At 47.4% G+C, this 12,809-nt stretch overlaps 1 protein-coding gene across 1 annotated transcript in view; it reads right to left on the reverse strand.

The window, feature by feature from the left end:
* Positions 1-12,296, reverse strand: part of LOC115142772 (plexin-A1-like) — a 275,942-nt gene extending 263,646 nt beyond the window's left edge. The window contains 1 exon segment of the mRNA XM_029682496.2: positions 12,141-12,296. The gene's annotated coding sequence lies outside the window, so the exon portion shown is untranslated.
* Positions 12,297-12,809: the final 513 nt, after the last annotated feature.

Here is a 12,809-nt window from a genome sequence, read left to right on the forward strand (position 1 = left end):
TTAAACAAACACTCAAACTGGCAACAGAAGCAGGGCGCCTTATTTCTGTCGATATACAGTATGTGGATGATTTATAAAAGCCAGGCATGTTTAACAGTTAGGCTATTGATTATAGACCTAAAGTTGGCGTTTCCTTTCTCCTCAATATTCTTAAGACAATTAAGGCAAAGTCCCCCCCCCCCCCCCCCACTCTGCTGCCACCGCCTCATTGCTCTAGAAACCAATAAGGTTAACTTTGCCATTATTCACATGGTAACATAGGGAAAGACGCCAAGTCAACGACTGCTGTCCATCGTGGGAGAAAGCATAAATTGTTCAAAAAAAGATGATTATATTTATTAGTGTTGCACCATTACTCTAACCAAATAGAACCATTTACTGTTTTCAGGAGCACACGTCTTAGAGCGCCGGACTGCGCCATCCCCGTGACCTCCGCAACGGGTCAGTCCACTGTAGGGCGCGAGTCAGACGGGTGTCTCCGTCTTCAATTTGCAACTGCTCGACTAAAAGAAATCTCGATTGACCAACAGCCTATCGATCAAACAATCGACCACATGGGGTCAGCCCTAGTGAACGGTCTACAACAACGGCGCCCCGTAATACAGTAACTGCTATTGTGACGGCTCGCTTCACTTTCTCTCCCTGGAAATTGTATCGTTTCCCTTTGCGGGTTCGCCAGACACAAAATGGTACGGCGAGTCCTTTGTGTGCATGTGTCTAGTGTTAAACCCACTGTAGCAATACTGAGGAGCAGGTTATTGTTTGGCTTCTCGGCTCCCGAGTGCCGCGGGACTGTTTACTTCAGGAATACAATGGGTGCCGGGTGGGAAACAAGAGGTCGGGAGAGTACAGTGTTGTTTGTGTGTCTGCTACAGAAGGTAAAGGAGTCTTTTCTTAATATAGCACAATGTAGCATCTAGCCGTCCTCGAAGCAAGGCCTGCAGACAACAACAACCTCACAGAATTAGAAGATTCCGTTGCATCACACGTTTCCCGTACACCAACGGCAATACAGACTGCAGCCTCGGTCTGGAAAGACAACGTCTGCTTCACTTGCGTGTGCACATCCGTCACTCCACCAGGGACCGAGTCAGCCAGGGAGAGAGGGATTGGGGAGGGTTGAAAAAAGGTCACATCCTTATGTGGGGCCATTGGTCTTTTACATAAAACGACATGTGGGTCTGATCCAGAGCGCCAACAGCTCTCATAGCGCCAGCGCTAGAATCAGTAGGCCAAACGGCTGAGGGTAGCATTAGCTTGCATTACCGATGGAGGGTGACACCAGTGACGCAGTTGGGGACAGATGGGGACATTGCACAGCCTGAAACATGGCTAGACATGGTATTAGTGCAAGAACGCAGTTCCAATAGCAGCTTGTTCACTACAGTATCTGGGGCTATAGTTAAGCAATAAGGCACGAGGAGATGTGGTGTATGGCTAATATACAAAGGATAAGGGATGTTCTTAGGCCCGACGCAACGCGGAGTGCCTGGATACAGCCCTTAGCCATGGTATATTGACCATATACCACAAACCACCCGAGGTGCCTTATTGCTATTAGAAACTGGTTACCAACGTAAGTAGAACAGCAAAAATCGAAAATGTTTTGTCGTACCCGTGATATACGGTCGGATATACCACGGCTTTCAGCCAAATCAGCATTCTGGGCTCGAACCACCCGGTTTATCATATTTCATGAATCGCAAGTAAGGGGGAGTAGTGGGTGGTGCCCATCCTTCCCCTGGCAAGCTGCCGTCACTGCCCCTGGGGGAGGGAAAGAGGGTAGCCCCACACAAACACTCCGGGGGCCAGACTCGCAGAGGGCGGGGTTCAACCGCTGAAGGAGAGGCAGGGAGGCGGGCAGTCAATTGATGGCGTGCTGCATTTACACAACAAAACGGAGCTCTCCCTCTCAATCTCACGCGCACGCGCCTACACTCCATGCTCATCAACACACGCCAACGCAAGGTTAGAGCGACGGGAGGGGGGAGTGAGTGAATGAGAGCGCGAGAGAAAGAGATCAAGGGAGAGAGCTGCAGCTTTTCACTGAAGAGGCACTCACTCCAGGCAGAGCCCCGTGCTGTACGCACACACTCGCCGCCTTGATCAAAAACACAGGCAGCAAAAGCACGCAACATCATACAGCATCACTCTTTCTGTGATCAATGTTTTATCATTTGACAAGATTAGATTAGACAGGGGTTTGGCGAGACCGAAATAACAGCAGCTTGAGCTGAGCCAAATCAACCTTTTCCCAATGTCAATTAGTTCTGAATCCAGTGAGAATCTATGGATTGGCTAGTGAGTACGCTGGACGAACACCAAGACGGCTCCTAGCGTGGTGTAACGCCAGTTTGTCCTTTGTCCCAGGATCCTCTACTACTACTACTACGCCCCCCTCCCCTCCGTTTCTCATTGATCCATTGACATTCAGGTGGTAACTGTGTCTGGAGACGCCAAATAGGGTGTGTGTGGGCGTGCATGTGTGTGTGCGTGTGTGTGTGTGCGTGTGTATGTGTGTATGTGTGTTAACAGTGTGTATGTGTATGTGTGTGTATGTATGTGTATGTGTGTGTGTGTGTTAACAGTGTGTATGTGTGTGTATTAACAGTGTGTATGTGTGTGTATTAACAGTGTGTATGTGGGTTTTTTTTTACCTTTAACTAAGCAAGTCAGTTAAGAACAAATTCTTATTTTCAATGACGGCCTAGGAACAGTGGGTTAACTGCCTGTTCAGGGGCAGAACGACAGATTTATACCTTGTCAGCTCGGGGTTTGAACTTGCAACCTTCCGGTTACTAGTCCAACGCTCTAACCACTAGGCTACCCTCCCGCCCAGTGTGTTAACAGTGTGTGTGTGTGTGTGTGTGTCTGTTAACAGTGTGTGGGAGCTGGAGACAGGTACTCAGCACTTCAGCTACAATAGGAAAAGGGCAAGGGTCAACATCTCTGATGAAGTGTGTCTCTCCAAGTTTCAGTGTGTCTCTCCAAGTTTCAGTGTGTCTCTCCAAGTTTCTAGGTGTGTGCATGTTAGTCTCTGCCTCTCCCGTTTCCCATCTCTCGGTCTCCCTCTCATTCTTAAAATGGAGGCGTCTAGTTTATCCATCTTGGAGAATTCAGCTACCAAAGATACGGTTAACTCACTGGCCTGTTGCTTTCCAGGAACCAAGCTGGTGACCCTGGTGATCGGGAGTGAGAAAGACCCCACCACTGCCGCCAAAAATACCCACCCAAAATACCCACCCAAAATACCCACCCAAATAACAAAACTTCTGGTTAAAACACCCCTAACATCTGTCTAGTCACCAGGGTGGCAGCAGCTGTTCCCATTGCTGGATGAGGGCTTAATTAAAGTTTGAGTCAGCGCTCTCCCTCGGTTTTGTCATCCTTCCCCCTGCCCTGCCCACACACGCACAGAACAACCGGTCTTCCCCAGAACAACGCTCCCGATAGGCTTTGTGCAGAGAGATGAACCAGCTACGCTGCCAAGTTCCCTCCCTTCCTCTTCTCTCCTCCTATCCCCTCTTTCCTGGCTGAGGTGGACGGGCGTAGTTTTGTTGAAATTCCACATTACCCACCTAAAACAAACACCCCCATTTGGGGGTTGGAGGGGTTCCTGAAATTACAACAATCCTAAAACTAGTTCAGTCTTCTGGATTGTGTGGCTTCAAATGTCTGTGCCGAGGCCAATTCATAAAAAAAGGCAAGAAAGAGGTGGGCCTCTCGAATGAGCTCAAACGGCTTGTGTCGTGCCACTGGAATAGAGTGAGTACCTCCTTTAAAAATGTGTCCTGTTCAAACTCGATAGGCATAGATCAAATAAACTCCAATCATAGGTTGGAGCGTTAAAATGAAGCAGATGTGACAACTGCATTCAAGCCCATTTTCATGTCTTGTTCTCCTGATTTAACCGGGTGGACCTGTTCAGGAGGGTGCCATGTTACAGAACGTCCAGAGAGAAATGTTATCGTACAGATATGCTGGCGTGCGATGTGGAACAGGGAATCCGCTCCATACGTTCCATCTGCTTCTGCAACATTCGGGACGTTTCACCTCACTAAAAAGGACCCCCCTGCGCTGGCTGTTGGACAAAACCGTCAGTCAGTCTCATGACCTGCCAAAGGCCATGACAGGCCCATTCTAAGAGCTGAAGTAGATCATACAGAGAGGAGGGGGGGGGGGGAATAAATAGATGACGGCCCGATCAACTGGAACAACCGCATTCCTCAAGCACCATGGGAATGGTGGATAGGGGGAAGGAGGGACGGAGAGAGAGAGAGGGAAATGCGAGAAAGGAAGGAACTCCTCTCAGCCTTCACGGGTCAGCACCTCGCACCAGTCACACACTCCATTTAATCGGAATGTGGCGCTCGACAATAGAAACCCGCTGCCTGATTCGACTGAATCATATGGCCTCCATCTGCATTCCTGAAGTGTCACACTAACTAAATCAACACTGCCATCTGAAAGGGTGGGGCGTGCAAAAATAGCTTTGAATCATTGAACCAGCAATGACTAACTCTGAGAAATCAGATGCTATGTTATCCCCCTTCCTACACCGCCCACCCCCCCTTTTCCCCGTGAGCTGGTACAGTCCTGACCTCAATGACAGCTCTTGGGGATGGATGGAACCACGTATGCAGAACGGGGGGGGGGGTTGTCAAATGCCACCAAGCACAACTGGGGTCATCATGACTGTAATGCGGGGGGCCCATTTAACCAAGCCTCTCCCCTCCTTCCCATAGCAGCTAAACCGGCCTTGGAGAGCAGGGAGGGAGAGGTCCCGCTGCCAATAAACTATCCACCATCCCCCCACCTTAAAGAGGGATCTGTCTAACCTTTGACCCCCCCCCCCACTCATTCAGTCTCAGTCCTCCCAGCCCCCTCCCCGCCCATTCCCACATTGTCTCGCCAGCAGTAATTATTCCCAGAGTTCTAGTCCCAGGCCCTGTCTACTAACTCAACTCCCCAAGGGGTTGAGGAGGGACTAATAAAAAGCCCTCACCCAGCTGCGGAGTGGAGTGGTATCCCCCGCTGGGTTAGCGTTTAGGCTACACGGCTGGCCCAGGTCTGCTAAAGGAATTAGCATAGGCAATGTTCTGCACAACATGGCTGGAGTGGCTTTTCACTTAACAAGCTAAGGTAAAAGAGAAGTGCAGGAGGGAGGGGTGAAGGAAAGGTGGGGGTGGGGTAGAGCGTGGTGCTTGCAATGTCAGGGATGTGGGTTTGATTCCCACAGGGGACCAGTACGAAAAAGTACAAGTCTCTCTGGATAAGAGCATCTGCTAAATTGCACAAATGTAATATGTTGAGAGGAGAACCACAAGACAGAAGCTTCCAAAACTCCTGAGAACTTTGGCTAATGAAGCATTGGCATCGGTTGGTTAAAGTGTTTCCCAATCCGTTCCTCCTGGACCCAGAGACACTGCATGCATTTACTATATTTTAACTGTAGTACACCTGAGATTCAACTACTGGGATTGAGGATTCATTTAGCAAATGAATCAGCTGTGCTAGTGCTGGAACAGAACAAATATGTGCAACAGGTGTGGGTCTCCTTCCAACAGGATGGAGGCATGTCACCGGCCCGCTAAACCTTTTGCACCGGCCCGCTAAACCTTTTGCATTAGCCTTGAGGGGCAAAAATCAAATATCTGTGGTCGACATGCTATGCTACGGTACAATGCCGACGCACATGATAGGATGGCACCGACAGAGAGGGCTGCTTCGCTTCTAGTCCTTAGGAAACTTTGCTTGCACGGTCGGAACTAGAAGCACAAGCATTTCGCTACACTCGCAATAACGTGCTAAGCACCTGTATGTGACAAATAACATTTGATTTGAGACGAGTGGCGGGCTCATCATATCTGTCTCTAACTCTTTCACACACAGACAAAAGAGAGTGTTGACAAAGGGGGCTAGATAGAAGGGGAGGGCTTGTGATGTTGTAGGCCGGCGTGTTTTAGTCTAGAGAGCATGTGTCAACATCAGTCCTGCAGGCATTTGAATTTCCGCCTCACACCAACACGTCTGATTCAACACTCAATGGGCTTCATGACTGGTTGAATCTGTTGGAGTGGAGTCCCCTGGCGTGACTGGAGTTGAGAAACACTTATCTGGAGTGGAGTGGAGTGGGGGGGGGGGGGGGGAGGAGGGGCGCTTCTTACCACATCGCTCCTTTTACCACTCAACCTCTGACCGCGCTACAGTTTCACGGCGTGTTCTTATCTAAAAGCTTATCTGCAGCTCGCTCCGCGGAGCCGTCGGTGCCTGGAATTCCAGCTATCCCTTTGGCCGAGACAGACACAACAGAGAGATTAAGAGCAAAAAGTCACTGGGAGTTTAGCTCTGGGAGTGAGAGGCTGGAACGTGAACTAGTGATTCCGAACAACACCAATGGATTATTTCATTTTAAATCAACTGGCCAAAGCGAGAATCTAGCCGACTTCCACACCCTTGAATGAATTTAGCTAACCGTCAACTAGGCTATTTCTCTGACGTGACTGCCCACTTCATTTCACCACACACACACACAGGCCAAACTAGCCTGAAGCAGTCCACTTCCAAGCACTCAGGGGAACACAGGCAGTAAACAAAATGAATAAATGAACACTTAACTACATCTGGTAAACACACAGGTGTTGACTTCAGAGTGGGTGGCGTGCATGTGTGTGTATGCATGTGTGCCAGGTACAATCACACACTCTTGCTCACTCTGCCACACACACACACACACACACACACACTGCCTGAGGGCAAAGCGGCGCTGTTGACCTCCTTTAAATGAGCCTTTCTTGCGCTAACAGGAAGGGGAGAGCGACGGTCTCCCATTTATGTCGCCACACCACACCTGATTTATAGTATCGCTGGCGGCCATGCTTTCCCTGGGCAAGTGGCTCTCTTAAAGGGCCGGCAGCACATTCTATTATTCTTATTTACAGGCAGGCAAATTAATTATTTAAATTCCCCTCGGTGAACAGAACAGATATGATGAGAGGGACAGTGCCAGGGCAGATACTGCATTGCAGGGAGAGGAGAGGAGCAAGAGACACAGAAGGCGAAGAAACAAGCAATTATGAAGTGAGCCCGCCACACCATTAACACGAATCACAACAATAAAAAGCCTGTTGTCAACTATTCCTAGTTAAATCTACTCCACAACGGAGAGTGGGTATGCTTATATTAAACCTAGGAATGGACACACACCCACATACACAAAGGCCTTTTTACCTAAGCACATTGCCTATACGAGCACAGTGTACACCTATAGATGCACACACACAAATTGTGTGCTGCACCAACAAAAATACACATATTTTGCTTTGCTCAGTGTGCCGCCTCCTCTCCCACAGTGGTTTTCATTAAACAAGCCTGAAGAGGCTGACAGACTCCACTGAGCAGTACAAACAATCACTAGGCTCCCACATCCTTTAGAAAATACCATTGACAACACTAACAGTATTCTACCAACAATATTCCATTTTCATGAAGGCCTACGTACACAGTTTTATAAATCCAGGAAATTATTTGGCGTTCATTAAAAATGGTTTTCCTGAATTAAACTTGGACACCAACAACCATGCGAAACGCCGGGTCTTGTTCTTTAGGCATCAAATTGAATGAAATGGTGGGGGGGGGGGGGTCTACCTGGACCTGTCCAATAAGAGAGCTCAGTTCTGTTTTCAGTTTCAAAACAAGTGTACCGCAGCTGGGCGACTGCTTGACATCTGGACAGTGACACACTGATTGATACACTTCCTGGACGGCTCCATTGACTGTCCCCTCAGCGGAGGAAGAAGGGAAACGTTTGCCGTTCGGAGCTCTGTGGACCAATAGGTGCCTTGGTCAGCCTTTCCCTTGGATTATTTCCCAGTAAACGCCCCCCATAGCATCAAAACTGTCAATTGAAATCAATAACTGTCAACAGAAGCCAAACTATTTTCTCTAGGCAGGGGGTACAGGGGGTACACCGTAGTTGCTATGGTGGGTGAAACACTGGGCTTGGTCAGCTGGTTATCCATCCTGGGGTTTGTTCAAGAGAATGCAACGTTACAGAACCTTTCCGATAGAAATGCATCGTGTGGTAGAACGGATACAATGACGTGGTCTGGTGCACTGGCACCATGACTGCACACTGCCGATTAAATTCAAGGTCAGTCCCATCGAACAGCTAGTCAACTCAATCCGTCAGTATGCCTGACAGGCCTTGGGAGGTTTTGTATTGGAGAGAGTTCTAAGGTCTATATTAGTCGTGTAAAAAGGCTTATTTCTCACGTGTGTCCGGGCCCTCAGACAAGCCCCTTCACTGCTGGCCTCTCTGGTGCTTTTTAATATCACTGCTGCAGCCTAGCCCAGGGGCCGCAGGGAACCCCAGAGAGACAGTCACACTGTTCATAAAGGGGGGGGGGTGGAAAGATGGAGAGGGAACGAAGGAAGGGTGGTTATAACGTTGAGAGACAGAGAGAGAGAGTAACTACAGGGGGACATGAACAGGGAGGGAAGCAAAAGGAGAATGAGCAGAGAGGAAGAGCAGAGAGAGGAGAAAGAGAAGGGGGAAAAGCGAGGGGGGAAAATATGAAAGAGAGGAAGAAACAAAAAATGACAACCCATCTCCACTGGTTCATATATGGAAAGAAGATGTTCCATTACGCTCCATTGAGAAAGCCCTCAATCACCTTCAAGGGGAAATTAAACCACTCGCATGGCATCCCGCTGCCTCCCTCTGACAAACTCACATTGGTAAGAGGTCTCCTTTTACACTCGCACTAAACGCTTCCTCCTTGAGAGAGCCCAGAGTGAGCCAAAACAGCGCAGCCTGGGCTGGCATGCCAGGAATATCGGAGATACCATGGCGGAATGGACCGGAACAGCGGTGGATGTGTCCTAATGAGCCGAAACCAACAATTAACAGAAGTCAGAACAGAGAGAGGGGAAGCGGAGATTCCGAAATGTGGGAATTTTGACAGGGTGTCGGAACCCAGCAGGGGCACTCCTCAGAGGGAGAAACACACATAGCCCTGACAGAAGGAAAGAAAATGAGAGAGAGGGTGAAGAAAGAAGGAGTGACAGGAAGAGAGAGGAGGGAAAGCGACAGTGGGAGAATGAGAGGAGGAGAGAGAAAGAAACAGCAGGAGAGAGAGCGAGAGAATACCTCAGGATGAGGTTGTCACACCGGTTTAAAATGTTTGCCAGTCAAGGGGGCTGTTAATGTAGCAGTCTTCTGCCAAGTCCACTCACACACACACTGGAGACGCACACAAACGCAAGACTCACACACACTACGCACATACACTGGAGGGAGGTACTGACTATTGATTCACTTTATAAAGCCCGTTAGCCCTACAGAATCAAGTTAGACAGTAGGTTCTTCCTCATTCCTCAATTGGGGCGGCAATTAGCCTCGTGGTTAGAGCGTTGGACTAGCAACCTAAAGGTTGCAAGATCGAACCCCGAGCTGACAAGGTCATTTTCAACTTGTTCTGCCCCTGAACAAGGAAGTGAATCCACTAGGCTGTCATTGAAAATAAGAATTTGTTCTTAACCGACTTGCCTAGTCAAATTAAGGTAAAAAAAAAAATAATCCAGTTGATATCAACACTAGATCAGTGAATGGCCAGCCCTGACATGCTTGTAGATTTCTGGCAGAGTCATTTGCAACGCCATACAGGAAACCTATAGGCTAAACGACAAAACGTGAGGACCCACACTTAATCCATTGATGACAGAGCAAGCCACGGAGTCACAATACAACAACACACGTCCGTCCATATGGGCTACTGCTTGGTGTCATGTCTGGTAAGGTTTTTAATCCAGCAAAACTTCAGGTTCAACTCTTCAAATTCACCTCAGAAGATTGTCTATCATCTTGGCATTAGTCACAGTCAGATTAATCCCATACATTTGTTAGAAGAAAATAAAAAATGGCCTTGCTAGCTCCGACAAACCCGACAAGTATACGTTTTAACTTACTACACCGGTTGTGAGTGAGCACGGTCCTTTTGCAGGTAGGCGTGCAAAACAATATAGTCACACAAGTACAATTAAATCTACTTTTCAAAGAGCCGGTAGTGCATTCAGATTTCTATCAACTGAACCATGCACGGAAGAATGTAAATAAGTGCACCAGCTCATGCAATAAGTGCACGAGTCCCGTGCATGCATTTTCATCTTGTGTGCATGATTCAGGTGATATAAATCTGAAAGCACTACCACCGCTTTGAAAAGTTGGCATAAATTCAAATAGAACTGCCTTGTATTTATTTTATTTAACTGGGCAAGTCAGTCATCTACTTGTAGAGTTGGTGAGAGGAAACTTTCCCAATCCAAATGCTCATTTATGCCGGAGTCTTCAGGCTAGACATGCAGGTGAGTTTGAGGGCTGAAGATGAAGGATGGGTGAGGAAATTGGATTGAAAAGCACCAGCGTGCGAACGTCATTCCTACCAACGTGTCATTCAGCTACATTGTTGCCACTGGTCGTGCACTGATACAATGTCTCTACTTTGAATACAACTCTACAGAATTTAAACATTGTAGCCGCAATGATCTATGTAGACTAGCGCTACAACTCATTCCCAGTGGATTCAGACACTCTTGAGTAGCTAGAAGACCAACCGGTCTGTCATTCAGTGATTTACCAGCAGAAGCTAATGCCAATCCGATGATTTAGGGACAGTCATATTCAACTAGTACCTCCTACTAAACAAACATTTGTCACGCTTGAGATCCTTCAACATTTACATGTGAATAGGTAGTCGTAGCCTTTAACCACCAAGCCAATGTCTGTTGCCTAAATTGTAAACTGAGGGCAAAGGCCAACGGGCAAGACAAATCAGCCTACAACATATTTAAATAATACATTCAAATTCGGTCAGGCTTTTTAACTGGTGAATGCTATATGTTGAGGAGGGTGGGTCGTGTGTAATTTGCTCACCAGAATTATACTGAAAAAACTATTAAAGAACAATCAAATAGTATTTGAGTGCATATTCAATAGACGACAGCCAATGCGTAGACCAACACACCCACCGACAACCCTCAACCTTCTATTACCACTCAATAGGGAATTACAATTGCTGTTGAATAACAAAGCATACAAATTGCCACTCATTCCTTAGCAGATTAACGCGCTTTTAACACACCATGGAACACCATTTCTAATTATTTTAGAGCCAATAGGGGTTATCGATTTTTCTTTTTACAAAGCTGCACCAGGTCCCTTGAGATATGCTACATTCCCTTCTGTCCATTTAATAGCATAGAACTAACAAGAAATAGCCCTATTAAATAACCCCAATATGTGAGAGCATGCAACGAATGTCAATGTAAAGCCGTGTATGAGCCACACATGCCACCCTCCCCAGTGTCCCCACTCACCGCCCAAGACAATTTTCCAGGCGACAGTGTCTGTCAGTGAATGGCTATAATTATAGTCTATGGAGGCATTCCTTCCTCAAAAAAAGGCAATGCAACAGCATTCCCTTTGCAATGAGGTAACCAATAGTTTGCTTTTCCATTCACCGTTGAACTATAGGTCCTTGCCCATGTTTTTTCGAATAGAAAAACAATATTGATATAAGGATGTCAGGATAGGATGTAGCCTATAATAAAACTCCGAGTGAAGAGCAATAAAATAGGCTAGAGTACAATAAGTCTTGAGATGTAAAAGCTTGAATTCTGCTTCTGCTCGGGTTAATTCGAGTAGCCTATCTGCTTGAAGAACAGCGAAGGGATACATCCACACCGAACACACACAACGCTCCAATATCCGCAGTTTTTCCACTGCGACTTCGGTGTTGATCAACTCTTGAACGGATTGAATTACACAGGAAAACAGTTGGACGAGCATTCCAAGACTGTTTGTGAAGAAGTTCAAATCACAGGTAAATAAAATGGTTTGCGCTTAGGTAACAACACAAGAAAAGGGCTAGTTGCTTGCCTCTTACAAGGTCTATATTTTGACATCACAAGCTCCATAAACTGGTCAGACTCAACGCAGAGGTCCTCCTACCAGAAAGGAGACAACAAAAAACATCCGATACCAAACTCGCAACATGGGAGCGAAAACACCCAAATGTTTCAAACCAAAATAACCGTTTATCTCGTTCAAAAGAACGCACCAAACTCCTCTGGGTACTTACAAATTCAAGTGGCCATTGGGTAAGATATCCTAGCCAATGTGGTTAAAATCCAAAACTTGAGGACATTTCCACTCTTGTCACGGTGTGCTAGCGTGCTCACCACTGCGGCTCCCTTCGTGTGAATGAAGAGGAATGCAGCTCGAGGCTTCCAGAGAGAAAGAAGCCTGCCTCGATGTGTCTGTCTGGCAATGAGAGCGAGGACTGCCTCAATACCTTGTTTATTCCACAGAGGGCGTCGATGAGTAGAGTGATCAATTGTACCGCAGATAATGGAACGTAAATCACAGGACATAGATGTGGTGGTGGCAGCTGCAGAGAAGTCCTTGGGTGTACGAGATTTTACTGGAGAAGAGGTACAAGGTGTGTTGAACGATCGTGTCCCGTGGGGACTGCCGACCTGGTGAGGGATCAGGTAGGGCAAACTAGTGGAATAGTGGTGAGGTTTTGAAGGGTGTCGGATTAGTTGGTAGGGCAATTTTTCTTCCCGGTTCCTCGCCCTTTTCCCCCTCCTGTTTGTCACAAGGTGTAATGAATTCACACCCCAGAACAGTAGGCAGACACAGCCCTCGGAGTAGGTGGTGGCATGGACCTCTGACGAATGTTTGGAACAGCCATAATACCATAGACAAAGAAGGAAAATAAGTCAGATGGTGGCCACAGCTTGAAATT

Source organism: Oncorhynchus nerka, linkage group LG15 (genome assembly GCF_034236695.1).
Source record: "Oncorhynchus nerka isolate Pitt River linkage group LG15, Oner_Uvic_2.0, whole genome shotgun sequence".
NCBI classification, from domain to species: domain Eukaryota; kingdom Metazoa; phylum Chordata; class Actinopteri; order Salmoniformes; family Salmonidae; genus Oncorhynchus; species Oncorhynchus nerka.